This window comes from Eriocheir sinensis, chromosome 49, assembly GCF_024679095.1.
Source record: "Eriocheir sinensis breed Jianghai 21 chromosome 49, ASM2467909v1, whole genome shotgun sequence".
In the NCBI taxonomy this organism is placed as follows: Eukaryota; Metazoa; Arthropoda; class Malacostraca; order Decapoda; family Varunidae; genus Eriocheir; species Eriocheir sinensis.
In genome coordinates, this window is record NC_066557.1 from 9,011,708 (window position 1) to 9,016,707 (window position 5,000).

The following is a 5,000-nucleotide window of genomic DNA, read 5'->3' on the forward strand; positions in this document are numbered from 1 at the left end:
ACTCGAACCCAGGTATACTGTTTTGCGAGTCGCGTGTCAAACCATCGCGCCAACACTTTATACTGTGTCCAAAGGGAGGAGGAGGAGGAGGAGGAGGAGGAGGAGGTAGGAAAGAATAAGGCAAGGAAGGAGGTGGAGGAGGAGGAGGAGAAGGAGGAGGAGGTCAGGGGTGAGGGAGCAAAGGGTCAGAGGAGGAGGAGGAGGAAGAGGAGGAAGAAGAAGAATAGGAGGAGGAGAAGGAAGAAGAAGAAGAGGAGGACATAACAGAAAAAAAAAAGATATCAGGGAGGTGGAGGCTGGAGAGAGAGAGATGGAGAGATGAGGAGGAGGAGGAGGAGGAGGAGGAGGAGGTACTTGAGATTCTGGAGATAAGAAAAGATTGATACACACACGTAGTAGTAGTAGTAGTAGTAGTAGTAGTAGTAGTAGTAGTAGTAGTAGTAGTAGTAGTAGTAGTAGTAGTAGTAGTAGAGGTGACACACTTTCCATTTCTACTAAGACCTGTTAATTACCTGCCCGTGATTACAAACTTTTTACCTGTGTTTTGGGTGTCAAGGTGAACTCTAATTAGTCAGGTGTTGTGGACCTTGTTGTTTTGCCTGATTTTCTTTTTTTTCTTTTTTCTTTGTTCTTTGTATTTGGTTGTTATGTTAATTTGTTTCTGTGATAAGTCTTCTAATTGACTGCAAGTTCATTCTTTGTTCATTATCATTTTCTTCGTTTCTTCTTCTTTTCTTTCTTCTTTTTCTTCTTTCTTCTTTTGTTTTGTTTCTTCTTTTTCATCTTTTCTATCTTTCATTTTTTATTTTCTTCTTTTTCCTTTTTTGTCTTGTTTTGTTTCTTCTTTTTCATCTTTTCTTTCTTTTATTTTTTCTTCATTTTTTCTTTTCTTTCTTCTTTCTTTCCTTTCTTTCTCCTTCTTTCTTTCTCAAATTTTCTTTCTTCTTTTTTTGTTTTCTTATTGTTTACTTTCTTTCATCCCTCTTCTTCTTCTCCTTTTCCTTCCTCTTCTTCTTCCTCCTCTTCTTCTTCTTCCTCTTCCTCTTCTTCTTCATTTTTAGTTTATCAAATTAAAATCTATCCAATATATATTTAGTTTTTTTCTTCTAATCTAATATTTAATGATGTGTGTGTGTGTGTGTGTGTGTGTGTGTGTGTGTGTGTGTGTGTGTGTGTGTGTGTGTGTGTACAAATAAGTCGACTTAATTGCATATATTTACACTTCCAAGGTGCAGAGAGAGATTAGTAGTAGCTAGCGTACACATCCACACACTGATAACACACACACACACACACACACACACACACACACACACATACACACACACGTACATACATACACAAGATAACCTCACCCTACTCTCTCTCCCTTCCTCGTCCTCCTCCTCCTATTCCTCGTCCTCCTCCTCCTCGTCCTCCTCCTCCTCTTCCTCCTCCTCCTCCCTGTCCAAGAATACTGATTGCAGGGGAGTAAGCGTGCTCAGACTTCTAACTCCCCTTCCCTTCCCTTCCCTTCCCTTCCCTTCCCATCTCACCTTCATCTTCCCTTCCCTTCCCTTCCCTTCCCTTCCCTTCTCATCTCCCCTTCATCTTCCCTTCCCTTCCCTTCCCTTCTCATATCCCCTTCCCTTCTCATCTCCCTTCTCATCTCCCCTTCCCTTCCCTTCCCTTCTCATCTCCCCTTCATCTTCCCTTCCCATTCCTCTTACCCTTCTACTTCACCTCCCCTTCCCTTCTCAACTCCCCTTCATCTTCCCTTCCCTTCCCCTTTAACTTAACCTCCCCTTCCCTTCTCATCTCCCTTTCTCCTTCCTTCCCTTCCCATTCCTTTATTCTTTAACTTCACCTCCCCTCCCCTCCTCTACCCTTCCCTTCCCTTCTCATACCCCCTTCACCTCCCCTCTCTTTCCTTCCCTTCCCATTCCTCTTCCCCTTCTACTTCACTCCCCCTTCCCTTCTTATTCCTACCCTTCAAATTCACCTCCCCTCCCCTTCCCTTCCCTTCCCATTCCTCTTCCCTTTTAACTTAACCTCCCCTTCCCTTCCATTTCCCATCCATATATCTGCACTTTCCTTCTCTTCCCCTTCCTCTTCCTCCTCCCTTCCCTTCCCCTTCCCTCCCTTTCAACTTAATCTTCTGCCCCTTCCTTCCTTTCCCCTACCTCTTAACTTTACATAACCTTCCCTTCCCTTCCCTTCCCTACCCTTCAACTTCACACCTACCCTTCCCTTCTATTCCCCTTCCTTTTATCTACCCTCCCCATCTATTTCTCTTCACTCTTTCCCTTCCTCCCCTTCCCTTATATTTCCCATCCTTTACCCTTCCCTTCCCCTTTCCCTTTTTAATTCTTACTCATCTCTTCCCTTCTTTTCCTAGCCTTCCCTTCCCTTCCCTTCCTCTTCCCTCCCTTCTAATCTCCTTTCTCTTATCTCCCCTTTCCTTCCGTTCCCCTTCCTCCTTCCTGTCCCCTTCATTATTATTTCCTTCCCCTTCTCTTCCTCTTCCCTTTCTCCTCCCCTTCCCCTCCCTTCTCTCTTCCCCTAACCTACCCTTCTTTATTCCCTTCCCTTCTTTCAATCTCTTTCCTTCCCCTTCCCTTCCCGTCTCCTTTCTCTTCCCCTTCCCTTTCTCTTCCCCTTCCCTTTCTCTTCCCCTTCCCTTCCCTTCTCCCTTCCCCTAACCTACCCTTCTTTATTCCCTTCCCTTCTTTCAATCTCTTTCCTTCCCCTTCCCTTCCCGTCTCCTTTCTCTTCCCCTTCCCTTCACTTCTCCCTTCCCCTAACCTTCCCTTCCTGTTTATTCCCTACCCTTCTATCCCCTATCCTTTCTTTCCCTGCCTCTCCCTTTCTCTTCCCTTCCCTTCCCATTCCTTTTCCCTTCATTTTAACCCTTTCCCCTTCAGTCCCTTCCTACTCATCCCTTTTCTCCTCTCCCCTTCCTCCTTCTCTCCGCACTACCTCCCCTTCAATTCATTCCCTCCCCTTTCCTTCCCCTTCCATTTCCTTCCCTTCCTTTTCTTTACTTCATTCCCCTCCCCTTCCATTCCCTTTCTTCCTCCCCTTTCCTCTCTCATCCCCTTCCCTGTTCTTCCCCTCATTCTTCTGTCCTTTCATCTCTTCTCCTCACCCCTTCCTTCCTCTCTTCTCTCTCCCTTTCATTCTCTTCCTCCCTTCTTTCCTTCCTTTTCCTCTCTTCCTTCCTTCCTTCCTTCCTTCCTTTCTTCCTTCCTTCCTCTTCCTCCCTACCTTCCTTCCTTTTCCTCTCTTCCTTCCTTCTTTCCTTCCTTCATTCCTTCCTCTTCCTCTCTTTCACTAGAACCCAAACATTACAGTGTGTGTGTGTGTGTGTGTGTGTGTGTGTGTGTGTGTGTGTGTGTGTGTGTGTGTGTGTGTGTGTGTGTGTGTGTAAACTTTGCCATTCTGCGAGTTATAGTTTTTTTCTTTTCTTTTTTCTTATATTTTTTTCTTTCTTTTTCTTCACGTTTTTCTTTTTTTTCTTTTTCTTTTTTTCCTTTTCTTTTTACCTTTTTTTCTGTTTCTTCGTCATATTTTTGAAGCGATCGTGAGAGAGAGAGAGAGAGAGAGAGAGAGAGAGAGAGAGAGAGAGAGAGAGAGAGAGAGAACGTTGCCGCTGTCACGTATTCCTTTACCTCCTCCTCTCTCCTCCCTCCCTCCCCCTCCCCCCCCCCCCCACTCAAGGTTGATAACTATCTTTTTCCATCAATATAATCTCAAGGAGGAGGAGAGGTGATTGGCAAGAGAGAGAGAGAGAGAGAGAGAGAGAGAATGATAAAAATAATGTTACTCACTAATTATCAGTGTTTTATCTTGTTTTCTTGCTTATCTTCTTTTTTCTATTTCTTCTTTTTCTTCTTATTTTTTTCTTAATTATCTTATTTTCTTTATTTCTTCTTTTCTTTTTCTTCTGTTTTTTGTTTCTTTTATTTTTTCTTCTTTTTCTTTTCTTTTCTTCTTTTCCTGTTCTTTGCTTTTTCTTCTTTTCTTCTGCTTCCTTCTTTTTTTTTTTTTGCTTCCTTTCTTTTCTTCTTCTTCTTCTTTCTCTTCTTTTACTTCCTCCTCTTCTTCAACTTCCTCTTCTTCTTCTTTCTCCTCCTCCTCCTCCTCCTCCTACTACTACTACTACTACTACTACTACTACTACTACTACTACTACGATCCTCCTCCTCCCCCTCCTCCTCCTACTACTACTACTACTACTACGATTCTCCTCCTCCTCCTCCTCCTCCATCATAATCATCATCATCGTCATTATGTGAGTCAGACAGATTGACAAAGGATTATCTTGCGAAATGGGATTGAGAGAGAGAGAGAGAGAGTTTTATTACATCGACCGTCACTTCAAGAACCTTTTTTTTTAACTTCTCGAATTATCTTCTTGATGTCGCCTCTCTCTCTCTCTCTCTCTCTCTGATATCGGGGTTACCATAGATAAGGAGAGATGGAGGGAAGATAAAGGAAGGGAGGGAAGGAGGGAGAGAAGAAAGGGAAGGAGGAAGATGGAAAAGGAGGGGAAGATGAAGGGAGGGAAAGAAAGGAGACAAGGAAAAAGAGGGAGAGACGGTAGGGAAAGAAGGGGAAGGAAAGGAGGGAGAGAAGTGGAATGGAAGGAAAACGGGGAGGAAAGAAGGAAGGGGAGGAAGGAGAGAAAAAAGGGGAAGGAAGGAGAGAAGGAGGAGCAAGACAAAGAAAGGAAAGGAAGTAGAGGAAGGGAAAGGAAGGAAACGGAGGAGGATAGAAGGAAGGGAAGGAGGGAAAGAAGGAAGGGGAGAGAGAAGGAAGGAGGAGAAAGGAGAAAAGATAGGGAAAGGAAAAGAAAGAGGAGGAAGGTAAGAAAATGGAGGGAAGAAGGAAATGAAAGGAGAGAGAGGAAGGAAGGGAGAAGGAAATGAAGGAAGGGAAAGAATGAAAGGAAGAAGGGTAAAAGGTTAAGGAAGGATGGAGAGAAGGAAGGGATAGGAGGGGAAGGATGGAAGTAAGAT

The 5,000-nt window shown here is 43.9% G+C and overlaps 1 protein-coding gene across 5 annotated transcripts in view; it reads left to right on the top strand.

Moving 5' to 3' along the window:
* The window catches only part of LOC126981838 (semaphorin-5B-like), a 44,833-nt gene that overhangs the window by 15,942 nt on the left and 23,891 nt on the right, over window positions 1-5,000 (top strand). The gene's annotated exons all lie outside the window — the stretch shown is intronic.